The sequence below is a fragment of the Cherax quadricarinatus genome, chromosome 37 (assembly GCF_038502225.1).
Source record: "Cherax quadricarinatus isolate ZL_2023a chromosome 37, ASM3850222v1, whole genome shotgun sequence".
Taxonomy (NCBI): domain Eukaryota; kingdom Metazoa; phylum Arthropoda; class Malacostraca; order Decapoda; family Parastacidae; genus Cherax; species Cherax quadricarinatus.
Window position 1 is genome coordinate 892,619 of NC_091328.1, and position 11,099 is coordinate 903,717.

The following is an 11,099-nucleotide window of genomic DNA, read 5'->3' on the forward strand; positions in this document are numbered from 1 at the left end:
TATCAGACACCCAGGTGTTGCACATGTGTTTACTTCTTCAACCTTGTTAATGTCGCTGTTTCTTATCTCATCTTTATTACTCTATTACGCTAGTGTCTTGTGTTTCGTTATACGAATATGGTGGACAACTTTCCTACACATCACGTGATGTGATATTAAAATTGTTGGTGTATCAGCAAGGCATGGAAAGGTCTCGATCACATGCCCAAAACCTCGACGGTGCGGGGTAATAACATAACAGAGACCAGCGTCTGCTAGAAATGATCCCATTTGTTGGTTCTATTGTATCAGACGCTCTTCAATCACAGGCTCTGTGGAATCAGACCCTCTTAGAGCTCCTCAATCACAGGCTCTGTTGAATCCTACTCTTTTGGAGAGATAGAGGAAAGAATGGAGTGAGGGAGGAAGAGACGAAGGGAAAAGGCAGGAAAGGAGGGAGGGTAATGTAAAAGAGAAGTATGAAGGTAAGACAATCACCTAACACAAGGTAAGTCATTCCTGGCCTTGTGATTGGCGGAAGAGTCATAATGGCTGACGCGGTGATGCGCTCCTATTGGCCGCAGCCATGAAATTGGCGGTAAATTTGCGCTTCTCTATTGGTTCTTCGTTTTTATGGCGCCAACTTAAATCCGCAATAATCACAGGAAAGGCGGAACATCGGCCAGAAATTACACGCCGATACCATCCCAGGGCGGTGAGTGTGGTCGGCAGGCCAAAATAAACACTGCCTTGTTGAATCCTGTAAAAAAAATAAATGAGGCAATTTGTCAGGTAAAATTCTGAGCCGACATAGCCAGCTGTTGGCCCGAGGACGCCCAGGGACGCCGTGGGTGTCCATCACAGGTGCCGCTCGCCATCAACCCCCTCCCATCCCTGGGGGGCGGCTCTTTCATAGGGTGGTCAACAAGAAAGCTGGGAGGTAACACAAAGTGGGTGGCTCACCTGATGTGGGCGGCCAGGTGGGGTGGACGGTCAGATGGAGTGGGCGGCAGGGTAAGATGGGATGGTGTGATGCAGCTCTGGTTATTATATCATGACATATCCACCTACGGTGGATATCTTGTTCCGAAACATACCTGCAGAATAATTAACCAAGTACACGAAGCTGAAACATCTAGTAGCTAACCAGGCAAACAAAATAAATGAACTGGAAGCCACGCCGAGTCTTCAAATAAACAAACAAGACAAAGATGGCCAGACACAAATCAAAACACAATTTCAGGATCTCAACAGCAAACAAACAAGCAGCCGTCCAGAAAACAGATATAATGGAGCAATAACAACTTGTGACGTTATCATGTAGAACTCTGTGTAGTGGCACTTGTGTAGTTGCACTTGTGTCCTTTTATTTAACTTAGTTTGTCATTCAGAAGAACAAGGTGAAAACTGTGCTAAGGTGGTGTGTGATGCTGGGAAAAATGAACCTAGATACAGCATAGACTTGATAAAGAGTCCCTCCCATGTGGACTAAACCTCTGAATACCACACCAGCATATTGTCTTAATACCATACTAGGGCAAAGTAAAGAATGAACAGTTGCAATACCGTGGCTACAACAATACACCAATAACCCACACTTTGTTATGAAGACGTTTCTGTCCATCTTGGACCATTAACAAGTCACTCTGGTGATTTATCAGGAGCCCGCTTAACAATATTTGACGAGTGAACCATTAACAACGATGACGTCATGGTTTTCTTACTGACTGGTCAGCTTTGGTAATGACGTCACGAGGTTCCTGAGTGGGGTGCCTGTACACGATGAAACCCTGTGCAATACTTCGTCCAGAGTGACGTGACTTGACCTTTCTGAGTATGACGTGTGAGTGTAACGTCAGCTGACCTTAATGTGTGACGTCCGTTGACCTTACTGTACAACACTGCTTTCCATATTAAAAATTAAAATAGCTCAGAAAAGTTATATATAATAAGCAATTTAAATCTTTCCTCCATACCTGTCTTAATACTAATTAAAGGATATATACACCGAGAGGTGCATGTTTCTCAGTGTGTATACACTGCATGCACCTCTGAGAAGTGAATGTTTTTCAGTGTATATACACTGCATGCACCTCTGAGAGGTGTATGTTTCTCAGTGTGTATACACTGCATGCACCTGAGAGGTGTATGTTTCTCAGTGTGTATATACTACATGTACCTCTGAGAGGTGTATGTTTCTCAGTGTGTATACAATGCATGTACCTCTGAGAGGTGTATGTTTCTCATTGTATATACACTGCATGCACCTCTGAGAGGTGTATGTTTCTCAGTGTGTATACACTGCATGCACCTCTGAGAGGGGTATGTTTCTCAATGTGTATACACTGCATGCACCTCTGAGAGGTGAATGTTTCTCAGTGTGTATACACTGCATGCACCTCTGAGAGGTGAATGTTTCTCAAAGTATATACGCTGACAGTTGCATGTTTCTCAATGTATATGCACTAAGTGGTGGTGAGTAGGTTACACGCAACCTTACTTATCATCGAGTATTAGATAGACTTTATACCCAATCAACTAAGTTATTACTTATACTGCCCACTGATTATGTATGTCACATGATAATTCCCACAGTGTTGGAGAATAGTGAGGGAGAGTCAGTGAGGTAATCAGTGAAGGAGAGTCAGTGAGTGAGAGAGTGGGAAGAAGAATTACCACAGTGTATAAGGAATGGTTGGTGGGAGAAAGGTATTAAGAGAGGGAGAGCCTCAATAATGACGGAACACTGGTATTAAAGAGAGGGAGAGCCTCAATAATGACGGAACACTGGTATTAAAGAGGGAGAGCCTCAATAATAACGGAACACTGGCTATGTAGTGTTAGATAACCGTGAAGCGACTAGGTTACCACGCTAGGGGGGGGGAGACCAGGTCGAGAGGTGGTAGAAACAGGGGATGGGGGAGAGTAGAGAGGGGAAATGGAGAGAGGGGAAGAGAGAGAGGGGGAGTTGCGAGAGAAGAGGGGACTGATGGGAAACGCTTAACTGGTTTAAAAATAAATGGAGAGAAACATAACTGAGGGGAAGAATGAAACATAACTGAGAGAAAAAAAGGAAACATAGCTGAGGGGGAAGAAAAACAAGTGAGGGGAAGAAACATAACTGACGGGGAAGAAAAAACAAGTGAGGGGAAGAAACATAACTGAGGGGAAAGAAACATAACTGAGGGGGAAGAAAAACAAATGAGGGGAAGAAACATAACTGAGGGGGAAGAAAAACAAGTGAGGGGAAGAAACATAACTGAGGGGAAAGAAACATAACTGAGGGGGAAGAAAAACAAGTGAGTGAAAGAAACATAACTGAGGGGGAAGAAAAACAAGTGAGGGGAAGAAACATAACTGAGGGGGAAGAAAAACAAGTGAGGGGAAGAAACATAACTGAGGGGGAGAAAAACAAGTGAGGGGAAGAAACATAACTGAGGGGGAAGAAATACAAGTGAGGGGAAGAAACATAACTGAGGGGGAAGAAATACAAGTGAGGGGAAGAAACATAACTGAGGGGAAAGAAATACAAGTGAGGGGAAGAAACGTGACTGAAGGAAAGAAAAATACCTAGCAATAAGTAGGTACCTGGATCACATTATACCTGCTGCCCCTGTTCACCTAGCAGTAAGTAGGTACCTGGATCACATTATACCTGCTGCCCCTGTTCACCTATCAGTAAGTAGGTACGTGGGTGTTAGACGACTGTTGTGAGTGGCATCCTGGGGGACAATATTGCCTAAGCTGCCTGTGATGTTCTGCATAACTTGGACTTTCTACATAGTATATCAGTGATGTTAGCTAGGTCTCTATCACGTACTTATAGAAATAAGGATTATTATTATTATTATTATTATTATTTTATTATTATTAAGAGCAGATATAGAGAAGAAAGATGGAGGATGAGTATAATGTAAAAACAAAAAAGGAGAACTGGAAGAAAGGAGGGGATGAGGAAGAGAGGGGGTAATGGGGGAGAAAGGAAGGAATGAAGGAGTAAACATGGAAGAAAAAAGTGAATCGGGAAGGAGAGAATGAGAGAAAAAAGGGTGGAATGGGGAAGAAAATGTGAATAAAGATAAAAGGAGGAAGGAGGGTAATAAACTTGAAGAAAGAAAGGTGGGAAGAAGAGAGAAAATTAATATGACGAAGAGTGTGAGCCAGGAAGACTCACTAAGATAATTCAATTACAATTTTATGGCAGAAAATAATCGAACATATGAGAGAATTATATAGCATAATCTAATTATATTCTACACAGAGGGATTGTGAAGTCTCTCTCTCTCTCTCTCACACACACACACACACACACACACACACACACACACACACACACACACACACACACACACACACACACACACACACACACACACAGTGTATACACTAGATACAGATAATCATACACTCGGCTGCTCACCTGTTATTGACAATAAAGTTTTCCACGTAATACGGAAGAGAAGGAGTAGGAGGAGGAGTAGGAGGAGGAGTAGGAGGAGGAGTAGGAGGAGAAAGAGGAGGAGGAAGAGAAGGAGGAGGAAGAGAAGGAGGAGGAAGAGAAGGAGGAGGAGGAAGAGGAGGATGAGGATGTGGTGGAGAAGGAGGTGTGAAATTAGAGACCGCTGGCTTTATTACAGAGAGAGATAAAGCTCTAATATATAGGTTGGTAGGTGGTAATAGGTGGGGGGTCGGGGGAGGGATATATTAGCCTTAGTGGTGATACTAGAGAGGTGGGGGTGTGCAAGGGGAGAGGATGGGATGAGAGAACATTGGGAAGCAGGGTAGTGGAGGGGGAAGGAAAGTGAGGTAGGGGAGGGGAAGTTGGGAAGAGGAAGAGGTGATAAGATTATCGTACAGGTAATGTCAGTGAACTGAAATAACATGGCGCTGATCACCTTTTTAATAGTTACTTAACATTTTAAATTATAATAAAAATATATAATATTAACAATATTTTTTATCATCACCATTATGATTATTATTATTATTATCGTTCATTGCAATAACATGTTTGTTACTTGTAAATATAAGAATCTTACTAATTTCTTGTTAATGTTTGAACTGCTACTGTTTGTGTGTCAGCTGTTTAGCAAGTTTGTGGCTGGTGTCTCCCACTCCCCCCCCCTGTTGTTGTTGTTGTTGTGGTTGTTAAATCACTTTATTTGCTATTATTATTATTGCAATCAAAACCTAGCGCTAAACCTACCGGGGTCATACAGCATTTTATTTGCTACAGTCTCCCTCAACCCTCTAAACATCTCCCTCCCTATAATTTCTCATACTACTCCATCTTCCTTCTCCGGTTCTCTCCTCCATCTTCCCTCTCCAGTCCTCTCCTACATCTTCCATCTCCATTTCTCTTTTCTGTTATCTTCCTTTGCCAGTCTTCTCCTCCATCACACTATCAGTCTTCTTCATTCTTTCATTTTCCTCCTCTTCCAGTTTTCCTCTTCTCTTTCTCTTTTATTGCACCATCCTCAGTCATTCACATTTACTTTCTTTGTCACCCCTTTCTTACCTTTCCACATTTCCTTGACTTGTATGCTTGCTTCCCTCCTTCCTGCCCTCCCTCCTTCCCGTACACTTCCCTCTCTCCCTCCTCCTTCCTCTCAATTTCCATCCCGCCATACCCACCTAACTGTCTTCACCCATCTCTCCACACCTCCCTCCCCTCACCTTCAACCTTGTACATATGGTGCCGGGTAGCTCACTAGTGAGAGCATTTCACTTACAATCACAAGGTATCGGGTTCGATTCATTGGCACGGACAAATATATGGGCAAGGTTCCTTATACTTCCGCTGCCCCTACCAACCTAACAATAAAAATGGATACCTGTGTGTTAGCCAACTGTTGTGGGTAGAATCCAGGGATAAGTGTGTTAGAAACTCCAGTGCCTGCTGGCAGTATTCAAGTACTGTCTAACCAACTACAGTACCTGCTGGTAGTATTCAAGTACTGTGTAACCAACTACAGTACCTGCTGGTAGTATTCAAGCGTTGGTTGGTAAGATGTATCACTGTACTCAACGATGTAAAAAAAAAAAAAAAAACTTAGTCGTCAAAAGTAAGACAACACCAGAAAAATTGTTGTCCTGTCACTGAACAGTTTAGGTCAAAGGTCAACCTTTGAGAAGAGGGAAGAACGAGGGGGGAAAATGGAAGGTGAGCAAGAGAAAGGAAGGGGAGCGAGAAGTGAAGATGGAAGGGAAGGAGAGATGGATGGCATGTCCTGTATCATCACTATTCCTTTATATTTAATATTTCTAAACCCTAGAATCCATTTTCAGCAGAGGAGGTGTTTTAAACAGACGTATTTGTTGTGTCCATTCTATGTTGTTTGTCCCAGACACTCTACTGCTCCTCATCTATGTCAATGGCCTTCCTTACGTTTCTCAGGAGCTTAAACCAGTTCTGTTTACAGATGACATCACGTTTGTCATCACAAATGCCGATGTAACTGTCCTCAATAAAACAGTTAATGAGGAGCTCATCAAGACATCCACTTGAATAACAACAAACTCTCACTCAATGTTGACAAGAAATTTTACATACTGTTTGGAAAAAAAGATAAAAATATAATTTACTGAACATAAAGATAAATAATACATGCATTGAAAGACAAGATGCGGGAAAACTCCTGAGTATACACCTTGACAACAAACTAAAATTTAATATGCACAATCAGCACATTTCTAAGAAAATTTCCAAAAACAGTGGACACACTCAACAATACATTACTGCGCATCTAAAACATCATTACTGTACTATTCATTAATCTATCCTTACCTATGATATATATTCGTGGGGATCCTCAACAGCTAATCCCCTCAAACATGTCATAACACAAAAAAATGCCATTAAAATAATCATCCACTATGCTTTTTTTAATTTTTTATTTACTTAATATACAAAGCATTCACACTTTCTCCTGTGCAAACTATATAAACAGGGCTCTTAACACAAATGCAGACCCAGACCTAAAGCTCTTCCTAGAAAACTGCAACAGAACACACTGCCACAGTACTAGAAACAAATACCTCTTTGGCGTACCACGTGCTTGGCTAAACCTGACTAGGAATCTTATTTATTTATTTATTTATTTATTTATTTAGTAATTTGAGCATACATACAGAGGTACAAAAAAATACAGGAACTCCCTGCCAAAAGATACTAAAACTCCTCTAGCTGCTTTCTGCTTCAAGAATATTGCAAAAAAAAAAAAAACTTCACAAATCTAGTGTAATTCACCTGGCTGTCCATGTACCAACTTGCGATCATATGCTACACTCATATTTCCTACCACCTCTTTAAATTTATGCTGCTCTTGCGAACCAAGTCTTAATAATTGAAGGAACCACTGCATCATACAGCAAGCTTTCCTCAGATTAACCTTTATTCCTGATTATTATAATTCCTATTAGATTAAATTGTACTCCCAGTTTTAAAAGCAATTCTCTATATTTTACATTAAGCGTAAAAACATCCATCTTGATTTGTCACACACACTGTAAGTAATTTTTAAGGTCTAAAATTAGTTTGCCTGAAATACTTTACATAACAATGAGTTTTCCTTAGAATACAGTATGTAATACGGCGTTTTTTTCTGAAACTGTAGCTAACCTGTAATCAAATTATAAAACCGTCCACTACTGCCTTAACGCATTCTAGCGAAGTAAATATCTTTATCTTCTATATTTTAACATATGTATTGGCCTATACTTCAGTGAGTAGGAAACAATTTATACAGAAAATAAAAATTACCATGGTAAATACTGCCACTTATGGTACTGATGGTTGCACTGCTTAATAAGACATTTTCCTCTTGTCACTTGCTCACATTGTACGTTCGAACAAAGACCTAATACCACTATAATAGTTTATCTTCTATTATCTCTGGATTTTGTGGTTTGAAATACAAGTAAATTTAGTATGCCCATCCATTTCCTTCTAGTATTCTGTACATGATTCCTGGAGTAGTTTAGATATAAAAGACTTCACTGATCTAAAAACAGTGTTTGCTAACTAACAAGTTTTTGTTCTCTCAGTGTCTTATCCACTTCTCTCATTATATAAATGATAAACAATACCGAAAAGTGAAACACAGGTGCAACACTAGGAGTCTCTAGTGTTGTGCACGTGTCTTATCCACTTTTCTCAATGACTTTTCGAGAAGCTTTAACAGAAATGCTTTTCACTGAGACAGTTCTATTGTTCACGGAGCCTTCTCTATATAGAAAAAAAGTCACATTATCTTGGCTGTAATGAAAAAAAAAATCCACGGGTTGTAAATATAGCCATTTTTTTATTTTCCATTTGTTCATCAGTTTACTTTCGTTAATATTTTTTTTTCCAAAAAAAATCTCTTTGATGGATTGCTTAGTTTTCTGCATATTCTTTAAAATCCAGAGTAATAGCTCTTCCGGTTATTGTATTTATCAGGGAAAGTCGCCTAACGTATGTATCTCCTTGCCATACAGTTATCCGCTCAGCGGTTGGCTGGTTTAGTTTACAGTAAAGCCTATCGACAACACTAGGCTCATTAAGGTATACCGTTATCTTTTCACCATCAGATAAGAATGCTTTAATCCCTAAAAGATGGATTCAAATAAACTTTCAGGATATATACATCGATGCATATATCCAATGCTGAGTAGTGTTGGCATTACTTTGGATCCTTGTGAGGGTGTTGTAGCCTAGCTCACACAAGCTAGACTCGATACATCTCATATCCACATTCCCCGTGCCCATTACTCCCACACCTCATCTCCCACCAACAACCACCCACCCTCATAGAAGGTCAGGCAGGAGTGGGGAGGAACAAGGGACCCGCCTCGCTAATTGGTCGTTGAGAGGTGATTTACGGGTTCAGTTGTGGCGGGGCAGGTTAGCTGGTCGTCTCAGTGCCGCCTATATCGTGCTTTTTCTCAGGCCTCTGTGACCTCGTGTCACCATACGCCCACTATCACTTGTGATTGACCACTTTGTTAATAAGAGAAGCAGAGCTAAGCTCGTGTCGTTCCGTATTCAGTAATAGGTTTGTCAAAGAGATAAGGTACTGACGTAACACTTGCCTATGCAAAGTAGGTCTTACACACAACACTTGCCCTTGTGAGGAAGATCTTACTTACAACACTGGACTATGTAAGACGAGTCTTACTCACATACAACACTGAACCATGTAAGGTAGGTCTTACACGCTTCACTGATACTATTTAGTTTGTTCAACTCGTCTACGACAATTCTCATGCTATAAAATAAAAACAAAAAAATTCTCATGCTAAACCAAGTTTCATATAACCTTCCTAAATCCTTCATTTAGAATTTTTTAGATAAAGGGGCACAGTTTTATCCTTTATATTACTGAGTGGACATAAATATTCTACAAAATATACAGAGAAAAATAACAGCTAATCCCCCGTATTAAGGGAAGCTTTCCTACGAAGATTAGATTTTGCTGTTGATGCTGCTAGCTTATTATGCATAAGATGCTCGTTGTGTGGACGGTAGTGCAATAACATATGGATACACAAATGGCCTAGGAACTAGGCCCCAAAAGGATAACGAGAGCATATATAGATATATATTGCAGTTTATAAATTATGTTTCTAACAAATTTATGATATTTCTTTAATGTCTTGTAACTTATTTTCATTAATTAGATACTCTGACACCACACAAGCTATTACAATATCTCTATATTCCCCAGTAAGTAGAGTCGAACACAATGCTCAAGAAAGTGACCATAAGGCTGACCAAATACTTCGCATTTAGTTTTATCATCTATTTGTCAAATTGCCAAAAGTACTTGTAACTAAGCCTAAGCCTGGCTACTACAACATCAGGCTAGTCTGTTTACACGAAGTTGCTCTGTAAATGTGCTTGCAAACGTTCATGTCACAATGAGTTCTAGATCTACTTAGGCTTCTTCCCCTCAACGGGGGGAAGGGGTTCCTTGATGCCAGCAAGGGGTTCTTGATACAAGACATTGACTGTCCTCTCCTTTGGATTAAACCCTATTGTCTGCCATCCCCCCAGATGTTGTATGACTACGGGTTTAGTGATTCCTCTTAATAAATAATAATAATTAGGTTTCTAATGCTTGACACTGATAGACCAAGCTTGAACTGTATTAACATGAATCACAGGCTCTAGGTTAATAACGGCGCTCAGATGTCAGGATAAAATAGACAACATAAACAAAATAGATAACGCGGCCATTACGGTAAGTGGATGGCAGCACTGGGTCAGATGGAAGCGTGGCAGCATTGAAGGTACAGTTGGTAGCCCTGAATGTATGGTTGGTATCCCTGAACGTGGTTGGTAACCCTGAAAGTATGGTTGGTAACCTTGAAGGTATTGTTGGTAGCCCTGGGGGTAAGGTTGGCGGACCTGGAGGTAAGGCTGGCGACCCTGGAGATAAGGTTGGCGACCCTGGAGATAAGGTTGGCGACCCTGTGGGTGAGATTGGCTGCCCTGGATTTAAGGTTGACGGCCCTGGAATTAGGTTAGCGGCCCTGGAGATACGGCAGGCGTAAATGTCTCGTGCTTTCCTTGCAGAAACGATGTTTCCCTGAGAGGTGGTGTTCAAAAATAGACAACACAATATGGGAGGTGGTGTTGAAGACAGTATGGGACACGGTGTTGAAGACACTATGGGAGACGGTGTTCAAGACAATATGGAAGGCAATGTTTAAGGCACAGTATGGGAGGTGGTGTTCAAGACAGTATAGGTGGTGGTGTTCAAGACGCAATATATTACAAACAATAATCAGCCAAAAGTATAATGGTTATAATTAACATTTAAGAAAATGAAATTAATAATAATAATAATAATAAATTATTCTCTACGACCCTAGTGAATTTAGCGCTTAGTTATGACTGTAATTAGTATTATTGTCTTAAGTATTTGTATCACATAATATAATAAGTAGTAGCATAAATATAATGAGCATCAGAATTATCATTAGTAATATTATAGCTATATATTTTTTAAGGCACTCGTCACATCCCAGGAGGGCTGGGTGACTCAAAGAACTGACTGATATAACCAATGAAGAATGTGAGAGCTACACCTTAAGTTAATAAAGGAATGAACAGAGAGGATATGATCATGGCATAC

General features: G+C 40.5%; 1 long non-coding RNA gene across 4 annotated transcripts in view; it reads right to left on the minus strand.

Annotated features, from left to right (window-relative positions):
* The window catches only part of LOC138853667 (uncharacterized), a 60,419-nt gene that overhangs the window by 41,042 nt on the left and 8,278 nt on the right, over window positions 1–11,099 (minus strand). Inside the window, exon 3 of one of the 4 annotated variants that reach the window (XR_011392837.1) lies at window positions 943–1,076. The exons of the other annotated variants lie outside the window; for them this stretch is intronic. This is a non-coding gene — a long non-coding RNA (uncharacterized lncRNA). The remainder of the gene's footprint in view (window positions 1–942; window positions 1,077–11,099) is intronic. 4 annotated transcript variants of the gene reach the window in all.